General features: G+C 36.9%; 1 protein-coding gene and 1 long non-coding RNA gene across 3 annotated transcripts in view; both read right to left on the bottom strand.

Moving 5' to 3' along the window:
• LOC106871644 (calcium and integrin-binding protein 1) overlaps positions 1 to 11,118 on the bottom strand; it is a 443,076-nt gene that overhangs the window by 156,556 nt on the left and 275,402 nt on the right. The gene's annotated exons all lie outside the window — the stretch shown is intronic.
• Positions 38 to 11,118, bottom strand: part of LOC106871645 (uncharacterized) — a 22,879-nt gene continuing 11,798 nt past the window's right edge. For both annotated transcript variants that reach the window (XR_001409684.2, XR_001409683.2), the window contains exon 3: positions 38 to 1,249. This is a non-coding gene — a long non-coding RNA (uncharacterized LOC106871645). The remainder of the gene's footprint in view (positions 1,250 to 11,118) is intronic.

Genomic DNA, 11,118 nt, shown 5'->3' with positions numbered 1-11,118 from the left:
GAAGAAGAAGAAGAAGAAGAAGAAGAAGAAGAAGAAGAAGAAGAGAAAAAATAATAAAAATGCGGGAGTGGTATGGCAGTAGTAGGATGTTGGTGGAAACCTCTTAAATGGTCAAGTGACCTAAAAGTGACCTGTTGTGGTTGTAATAGTAGTGATTGAAATTGTTCTGAATAAATTTATAGGTGGTAACTGTTTTGAATATATCGTTTTTAATATTTGCGTGAGTATTATTCCAAGGCCCTTGTAATAGTGTCCTTTGTGGTGGATGCATTCAAAAGGAGTTTATATTTTGTGATAAAATATGCGCTGACTACAGGTTGCATCATCCCTGAATTTATAGAGGGGAAAAATTCTGAAGCTGGGTTGTTTGTTAGTGGCGCAAATGTGGATGTGTTCACTGAATGCTATTTTTCTATATTCCCGAATTTGATCTGGGCTCTATGTAGAGTCATCCTTTGACGTAGATTGTTTTTGGTTTGGCCTATGTATTGCTCTCGACACCCAGAGCAAGTTAATATATATATATTAGGTTCTCAGAAGCACATATGAAGTTGTTTTTCCCTGTAAAACGTTGACCCTGTTTGAAAGAGAACTTTGATCCCTCAATTAGGTTGACGCATATACCACAGTTAGGTCTTTCGCATTTTTTATTGATGGCTTCAGTACTGTCGAGCGTACTTGGGCTTGTGTTAGGAGACTTTTCATAGATTTGGGTTGTCTTTTGCTCTTTATGATGGTGTGCGTTTGGAGGATTAAATTAATTCTGTGATCCCTTTTTAGTAGGGGAATGTTCAGGAGGATAGTGTCGAAGCCTTCTTTGTTAAGAGGGTTGTGTGTGGAGATGTATGGTAGGGCTTTTGGTTGTAAATCCTTCTTTAATTGGGGATGTCTGAATTCGTGGATGTTGAGTTGTAGGGCACGTTGAAAGCCTATGTCAATTATTGATGGTAGGTAGTTCCTGGTAATGAGAGTATCCTTTAGTTCATGTACTCGTGTGTCCCTGGTGCTTGTAGAAACTATAGTACAAATCCTTATTGCTAGGTTGAAGGGATATTCATTCGAATGTGTCTGGGGTGGCATGAGTTGAATGGTAGATACTGCTTGGAGTCCGTGGGCTTATAAAATATATCTGTTTCTATTTCGTTGTTAGATTTCTTAATGAGGATGTCGAGGAATGGAAATTGTTCCATCGTAAATTGAATATTTACGTCAAGTCCATTTATAAGTGCTTGAAATTCTTTAAGTCTCTCTATACAAATATATAAAAAGAACGCTCATTATTATATCAGGAGATTATTCATACATTTTAATACTTTACAGTATATTTACATATATACATGATTCTATACATCGGTCTAAAACAATAGGATTTCTAAAGAAAGACCGGAATTTAAGACTACTATACAGTATGCCTTTCATTACAATTATAATTTTTATGTTCAGTTGCGTTTCTCTATCAAAATTCCTGTTGCATATCAACCAGTGTTTCCAAAACTTTTACTTAATGACTCCCAAAGACCCATCGACATGTGTGCGCTCTAGTCATGAAAATATTTTCATTACCCAGACGATATACACACAACCTTACAAACACGGCTTGAACACCCACTTGCACATTCCATGACTCCCATTAGGATCGATCAGGTACCGGACAAGGTATATGGATTATTTTTCCGTTTGAGAGCGATCGGATTCATTTTTAGTATTCTCGTTTGTGAGAGCAGTCGATATATTTCAGATATTCTCATTTAAAAAATCATTTCCGGTTAATCGTTGAGAGGACGTTGGTGTTGCGTTGGCGGAAGTTTTGGTCTCTCTGATTGCTCTTGTTGCTATTTATTTACGAGTATTATAAATTTTAAAGGTAAAATATTTTTCTGGGAATGAATTATAATTCATAACATTGCTAGCATAGGTGTTCTCTTTTTTACTGATATTCAGCTTTATGTTAACATCCGCTGGGCAGCTAATTTCCACAACTGTGCACAGTTTCTCTTCTCTATTCCAAATCATTATATCAGGTCTGTTGTGCTTACATTTTATTGAGGTCTTCACTGGTACATTCCACCAGTATTCCTTTTAATTATGAGTGGCTATGGCTTCTACCATATCGTGGGTTTTTATTTCTTTGTCCTTGGGGATTCTTCTGACGGATTTCATTATAGAGTATCCTAGATACGACTTCCTGTCTCATCGGTAGACATTTTCAGCCAACTGCTTATGATGTGGGTGATATCTTCAGTGCGAACTCCACAATGTCTGCATCGGTTGTCACATTTTACTGCTTTTCCTGCATCTTTATCCCTTTTGTGCATGAGGTACTTGGTTGATATTTCCTGTTCCTGGATTGCAAACGCATACCCTTCAAAGTGGGAGGTAGTAATTCGGCTATTGGTCCATGATAAAATACTTTGATGATTGATGTTACTATCATCTTGGAACTTTCTACTAACATATCCATGCATAGTCTTCTGCTCATATAATCACATCCTTTCATCTGATGATACGTTGCGGTAGAGTTGTGCGACTTCTTTGGGCATGTATTCTAGGATATCAGACAAGGGATGTTGCTCAAGGAGCTGCCTTCCAAGTCTTGTGATGCCTTCCAAGCCTCATGTATGCAAACATGGCCAAGAGATGCACTTCGATACTTGGTGGTTAAAAGACGTTGCCGAAGTAATATGATGCGACATTCAAAGGTATTTTGGATCGATGTTAAGCTTCTGCCGTCTTGATTTCGTTTTAGGTAGAGGCAGTCTACGTTACTGTTTATGTGGAAATTATGTGTGCTTGTTAGTAATTTTCGGGTTTTCATACCACTGTATGTATGTATGTATGTATGTACGTATGTATGTATGTATGTATGTATGTATGTATGTATGTATGTATGTGTGTATGTATGTATGTATGTATGTATGTGTGTATGTATGTATGTATGTATGTATGTATTATCAAGTTTGTCGACACTAATGTTCACGCATGCATTACCCTTTGAAAACAATTGTCCACGAAAAACGTTTATCTCCCTTTTGAGCAGCAACTCTCGTTCTCTGTCTCTACCACAATACACACAGATTTCTCTAAGCCCACAGCGTGTTTATACACACATACATACATACATACATATACATTCATACATACACGTACGCACGCACACACACATGCACACACATACATACATACATACATACATACATACATACATACATACATACATACATAGTCATCGTCATCTATTATTCTCTCTCTTTCTTTTTCGCGCCGACCGCCCAAGCAACTGGTCGTATTTTCTCTCGTCTCCCACTTTTAACCCGTTTCGCTGTCTATCTGATGTCTTTCTGTTTCTAACCCTTTAGGATATTCCTACTAGCACTAACTATATTTTCGTCTGCTGTCCGGCCCTAAGGCCATATTCTCTTTATTTATTTCAGTTTGTTCGTATGTTCACATTTCGTTTTGTTTGTTTCCGGCTTTGTCCTTCATCTGTCCACTAATGGTCTCGTCTTGAATCTCATTTATTTCATGTTGGGTTGTTCACTTTCTGTATTGATTATTTGTTTATTTTTTGTTTGTTTGTTCACTTTCTTTAATGTTTGGTCCCTTGTTCGTTGACTCACCATTTCCCAGCAGCTTCTTGCTGTCGGCGCCACCAGAGAGGTTCATTATTATCATTGAAGGCACGAAATTGCGTTTGACCCTCTGGTCGATAACTGATGAGGATTTGGTGACCTTCTGTGACAGTTTTCCGTTTGTTTGCGCATTTATTATATGGTTTTTATCTTATTAAATGCATATATACAGTTGTGGAAGTCCACTGCCCAGCGGTTGTTAACATAAAGCTAAAGGTCAGCGAAACTGAAAATACCTACGCTGAATTATTGAGAAATCTACAGTTACTCTATCCAGATCACAAGTTCAGCTTTATATCTGTAATTATTGGGGCACTGGGATAAATTACACACTGCCTAAGTACCGATTTTGAGAAATTAGGCTTCTCAAAACCAAAAAGGAAAAAGCTGATTCGAAGATTACAGATACAGTCTATCATTGGAATTGTAAAAATCTGTAAAACTTTCCAGAAGTTTATCATTTAAGTATATATGAGCATGTGTAAACATAATAATATTTAATTATATAACTGCATGTTATATATAAACAAAGAATATATTTCTTTCGTTTGGCTTGCATCAAAAGGGTGACCATAATGCGAATGAGATGGGCTCAGGTTTCGACGACACATAAACGTAAATAGAATAACTGGATACATATGAATGTATATATGTTTATATTAATATTTATCGGCAAGTTTTAGGTAGTAATTTTCCATTGCTATGTAAATACGCGTTATTTTTAAAGTATAATTGTATTTCATCATATAGTTCTTTCCTACGTTTTCCATTATTGATGTTAGAGCTTCATTCATGTTGCATGATTTGCCAACATTCTTCCTACATGCACGCTATATGTATACTTACGCATATATACTATAAACATATATGATGTAATGGTATCAAACAAATGTAAAACAAACTATCTTAATAATAACGTATTCTTACTAGTATATATATATGTATGTATGTATGTATGTGTGTGTGTGTGTGTGTGTATATATATAGCTTACTTATAAAGCCTATTAAGCCACACTAAACAGCCTACCAGATGTGTTTATCTTGTTCCAGTTACACGCAGCTGACTCCTCTCCACACAAACCAGCAGCCTACCTTGATTTACTTCCACCTTTTAAAACTACTCTTTTTCTCTCTCTCTCACTTTCTCATTCAATCTCACTCTCTCACTTTTTTTCACTTTCTCACTCTCTCTTTATTCAATATTTGTCTCTCACTCTCACTCAATTTCTTTTATTCTCTTTATGTCACAGACAACACATACTCTGTACCTCACTACACACACACACACACAGTCTGTACATTTTTCAGACATTCCATTGTCTGTATATTTTCAGACATTTCAGTTATCTGTATATTCCAGACAGTCTCTCACTGCATCACTTCTCAGACAAGGACACAGGAGGACAATGGCCCGCTCTCAGTCTTCTTCCATGTAACTTAACGTCTCCCTCTCTTACATTTTCATTATTCTCACCATACCTCGCTCGTTCTTCTGAATACTTCACGTGTGCACACACAGACAGACACAAAGACATACAAGCACGCATGCACGCACGCACACACACACACACACACACACACACACACACACACACACACACACACACACACACACACGCATATATATATAAATAATTCTCTCTCTATATATATATATATAGTGATAGATAGACATACAGACTCATAGAGATATATGTATGTACACACACCCACACATACCTTTATATTAATACTCTTAATACTTATCCTCAATACAGAATCTCAACTCTAAGAAACACGAGGTATATAAACTTTAGATCTACAGAAAAGAAAATGTAAAAGCATGACGTCCATATCTCTCACAAACGTAATATTTTCGAAAGAGAGGGCATCAACATATTTTGTGCGAACCAAGAAATGCGGAGAGGGGCGGTATTATGTTAATTTTAGTTATTCAATGGTATCCAGCCTCTGTTAGTTTACACATTGAGTTCACATTTAAGCTCTCTACATCTTCGTTCTTAGGTGCTCGATTGGTTGGTTACTTTGGAGCAATAAACCTGCTCGAGCAGAGCTGATTGGGGAATGTTAAGTAAGAAGAATAATAGCTACAGCAATAACAACTTCAATAACACTAATAAATAAATAAATAAATGACTAACTAACTAACTAACTAACTAATTAACTATCTAAACTAACTAACTAACTAACTAACTAACTAACTAACTAGCTAACTAACTAACTAGATAAATAAATGAACAAATAATTGAACAAATAAATAAACAGTAGCGGGGGAACAATTTTTAAAATTTCTTTCGTAGATGAAAACGATAGCCACTTTAATCAGACAATGGCAGTTCCAACTTCTCACAGGAGACCAGGCTGTATAGTAAGCAGTTTGGTTTCTAGCCGTATGGTTCCGGTGTAACAGGCCATAGTATACCCCAGTTCTCTGGGCTATATCTGGCTAGATTATACTCCGGGGTATATTATGACGTAAGGTCAATTTATACTCCGGGGTATAAATTGGCCTAGGCCAATTCATATTCCCCTGCTTGCATTAATGGCCGGTGGCTGCCATTTTGAATCCCAGATTCGGTTAAGCGGAGCGAATATCCTCGGTTTGTGACCGTTTAATCACAAAAGATAGCAAATATTAGCCATGTCTTGATAACAAATTGAAAATTCAACCAGTTTAATGTTAAAATCAAGTCACAGTTCACGACTCCGCTGATACACTTTAATTAACGACACATCGTTTGAGATTGACTACCCCGTTAGATGGATATATTCTAGCCCGGAAGGGTATAGTCTGGCCTAGGCTATTTTATACCCCGAGTATAGTTTGGTCTATGACAGTTTATCCCCAAACTATACCAGGGTTTAATCTAAGCAGCGGTTAATTTGACTTGCTACACCGGGTTCATTCTCACTGCCTTGCACCTTGGGCAAGTGTCTTCTACTATAGCCTTCGGGCCGACCAAAGCCTCGTAACTGGATTTGGTAGATGGAAGTTGAAAGAAGCCCGTCGCATATACATGTGTGCGCGCGCGCGTATGCGTGAGTGTGTGTGTGTGCGCGTTTCTCCCCATCTCTGTTACTTGACAACCGGTGTTAGTGTGTTTACGACCCTGTAACTTAGTGGTTCGGCAAAGTAGACGATAGAATAAGTAACGAGCTTAAAAAAAGTATTGAGGTTGATTCATTTGACTAAAAATTCTTTAATGTGGTGTCCCAACATGGCCGCAATCTAATGACTAAAACAAGTAAAAGTTAAAGGATAAAAGATAAACTGAAGCAAGTTAACCATTTACCTGACCTGTGTATCACATGTGATACACAAAACATATTTCTTGTGTCTCTGCATCATATATGAGAAACATTCCCAATTTTTTCTTCAATCGCCGGAATAATTTGAGACTTATGAAAGGAAAGCTTTATATTATTCAAAACGTATGAAACAAGGGCGAAATAAAAGTCTGATAACAAGCATGGACGTTTAGAACAAACTTATGAAAATGCATTGGACAGGCCAAGGGGTAACATTGACCACTGTTCCACTGCAATTCAAGCTTTGATTATTAAAAATTCTGCGGTCGTCGCTCATTTGCCTTTAAGATATTTAATTACCATTAATTGTTGAGTTTCTGTTTTTCCATTGAAAAGCTAATTATAATTAATCAAATAATCTATTCATTACACTAATTATTTTATCTCTCACTCAACTGACAACCAGTAGCACTAATTCGAATAAGATTATTCTTGTTTATAATATAGGTTATCGTAGGTCAGAGAAAGAGTGCTTTCTAGTGATTAAAATCACGTTTTTCTTTCATGCGACACAGTCAAGCATCATACCGTTCTATGCCGACGATTATGTAATGCGCTAATTCTAATTTCTGACAATGGTATAAGGACATAAGAAAGAGATTGAGAGAGAGAGAGAGAGAGAGAGAGAGAGAGAGAGAGAGAGAGAGAGAGAGAGAGAGAGAGAGAGAGAGAGAGAGAGAGAGAGAGAAGGGAGCATAGTCGTTTAAATCGACTCTCGTTTTCAGTGCAACTAAACTTCATATATCGTATGAATAATCTGATTTAGCTGTTAAAATATTGGCTTCAAATTTTGGCACAAGGCTAACAATTTCGGGTTGAAGGGGGAAAGTCGATTACACCGACCCAAATGCTTAACTGGTATTTATTTTATCGTCCTCGAAAGGATGAAAGGTAAAGATGACCTCGGCAGAATTTGAACACAGAACATGAAGACGGACGAAATGCCGTCGCTTTTAGCTGTTAAAATATAAAAAACCGGTTTCTTCAACAAAATATTGCACATTGTTTGCAAAAGCAAAACTTTATATGACAAAAATCCAGTCCACTTCCCACCGTTTCACATTTATCCTCAACAAGTGAGTAAGAAAACTCATCATTTAAGCACTAGTAGTGGTTGACTCCATGGTAAAATATTCTTCTAATAAAATTATTTTCGATCACACCATAACTGTTGTCAATATGTTCCGGATAGATTTTGGTTAATTTGATTGATTTGGTCAAGAACTGTTGGAAGGTATTAAATTTAAGACTTAAGATGGCTTTATAACCATTATAAAGATGTATAAGGCGGTGAACTGGTTGAATCGTTTGCGCGTCGGACAAAAATAATTAGCAGCATTTCTTCTGGTTCTTACTTTCTGACTTAAATCCTGTCGAGGTCAATTTTGCCTTTTATCCTCCCAGGATAGATAAAACAAAGTGCTAGTCAAGAAATCTACTTGCTCCCTCCCCTCAAGATTGCTGGCCTTGTATCAAAATTCGAAAGAATTATAAGGATGTGTTACATTGATTTAGGTTCATATACTAGTTTCTCTGGCTGTTATTATCCAAATCGTCGGGATTTGAACTTAGAACGCAATGAACGAATCTAAAAACTGAAACGTACTTAATCCTGATTCTGATTCTGTCGTTTCTGCCATCTCAACGACTGCCTTCCTGTTCTTCATAACAGTAACCATGTTACATCTCCAATAACTACTTCTTCAAAGATATCATTTGTTTGCATCAACAAGTCACAACAACTTTGAAGTGAAATCAACGAGTATTCTTGTATCATTTAATCATTAATATGTAACATCATCTTGCATTCACTCCTTGCATGCCTAAATGTTATTATAAAATGATTTGCACAGCAAATTTGCATGACATACTAATCAGAAATTGCACGATATACTAATCAGAAATTCTCCATACTTGGAGCATCAATGTTGATTACCGTCCAAAGAATCTTTATTTAATTTCACGTTTTAAGTTGCTGCTTGAGTGTTTAGCATCGGGTCTCACGTGATCAATCAATTTAAAAATTAGTTTAAATAAATATCAGGAGCAAATACTGGTTGTTATGTAATTTCAATGAGTTCTGCTCGAGCAAATTATGGCGCACTGGATACTTCATGCCTTCATCTGGTTGAAATCCATACTGCATGGAATAATTACTGCGCAGAGTGCAGTGTTGCAGATTGTGAATGTTGCACTTCTTCTATTATAGACAGTAAGCTATATTCGGTCAGAGCGTCACACCCGGTGATTTCCAGCACTTATTTCTGGTATATATTTCATTACAGTCTCTGAAACTAACGAGATTTATTGATGATGCAGCAATTAAATTTATATGTAGTTTGAAGAGAGTCAAAGGAGGTTATTCGAAGATTGGTGTTTGTAAATGTGTCAAGGTAGTTTTTCATTTTCCGTACTCTATTTTAGTTTCGTTATGTAGGCAGTTTACATGTGTGTTCTATGTTCAGGTGGTCTGCTGGGTATGATATTTCTCTGTATGATCTGTGGCGGAGTTAGAGTCTGTGCCACCCGGGGAAGCCCTTGAGTTTTCCACCTCCACCCAAAAGTGCTGCCACATCGCCCCTCCCCCATCCAGTTACGCTAATATCCAGGTGGCTTTTCACTTCAAATATTCTAGTTTCGTTATGTTGGTGGCCTGTGTATGTATTTTCTGTCGTCATTTTGTGCGTACTATTTATATTGTTTGTAATTTGTTGTGTAGAGGTTGGAACCCAGATAGGATAAACATTGCATTGTTTGTACTTTGACGTTGTTGTCTTTATGCTGCTAGACAAATGAGTTATTTGTTGGTGCTCAACGTGTATTTGTGTGTTACTTTAGTTACTTTTCTCTCTTACACTAGTGATGTGAATGTTGTAATGGTATTTTAACACCTATAACTTTTATCTACTCTGTGTGGGGTATGTTTATAATGTCAACTCTGAGAGGTTGCTGTATTTAAGATTCTTTTGTATTTCTAATAAAAACGTATTATATAACAAGTGCTAATTTTAGTCTCGATGGGAGCCGCCGAAATCATCCAGCCGTGAAAAAAACAACAAGTATTTTATTATTTGGTTGTGTAAACCATTTACATTATGTTTCCATTTCCTTTTGGTGTCTCCAAAATATCAAATTTAAAGTGGATTCAACTCATTCTTATGTGAATAAATTCTGAATCATTTAACGAATTCTCTGCTAGTTCTGGCCCCATATATGGCTATTAACTACAACCACCGCTTGCAAGCGAGTATAACTTCTTATGATGCACCATGCACTAGCTAATTATTTTAGGTGCATATTGTTGGTGCTAGTAGACATAGAAAAACTCTCGTCCTCCTTCTCTTGACTCAGCGAAGCAGAATGTGATAGCTGCGCTGGATGGGTAAATTGGATCAACATGAAATGGAGTGTTCTCTCAAAGACAAAAGGGAATCCAGCCTACAGCCCTATGATCGTGAGATCAACATCCTTATCACTAAAGCCACGTGCCCTTATATCTGGCACTGATACAATATTTACTGGTCTTTCTTACTACAAATCTATGCAGGGAGATTCTTTGGAAGCACCATTTTTGTGTTCTTGTAAAATAATCACTGAATAGGCGCCGGCATGGCTGTGGGATTAAAAAGCTGGCTTTGCAGCCACGTGGTTTCGGGTTCTGTCCCTCTGCACAGCATCTTGAGCAAGTACAAGTGGATATCATGCGCGGCACCTTGGGCAAGGAATAAAAAAAACATTGGGTAGTCGTCAAAAAACATTTCACAATGTTAATCTTCATATTTGTTGATATCCATATAACGGACGCCTTTTATTAAAACATGAGCTTTTGCTAATACAGTTCTATATTTAAGAGATTTAGAATTATGTACATTATTTACATTATTTACATTTGACGGATATTTGTCCTCTTCGGAAAATACCTTAGGAATGAGAACCCAGGTTCGAAATTTCCCCAAGACACCTGATGAAACGTTGTGTTAACAACAAACCAGATGAAAACAAATATCCATCAAATGTAAATAAAGTAAACAATAAGCTTTTGCTTTTCAGCTTTGCTGATATCTCCCCACGCCACCCTTGAAAGAACTATTAAATATGGGCATGTCTTGTTGAGAATGGTGTCCAAGGATTTTGTAAGTGAGGATATAGACCATCCTGGGCTCGCATACCTTTATCTTTT

This window comes from Octopus bimaculoides, chromosome 19 (assembly GCF_001194135.2).
Source record: "Octopus bimaculoides isolate UCB-OBI-ISO-001 chromosome 19, ASM119413v2, whole genome shotgun sequence".
Taxonomy (NCBI): domain Eukaryota; kingdom Metazoa; phylum Mollusca; class Cephalopoda; order Octopoda; family Octopodidae; genus Octopus; species Octopus bimaculoides.
Note: the sequence above shows the minus strand (reverse complement) of the source record. Positions and strands in the feature narration are given on the sequence as shown.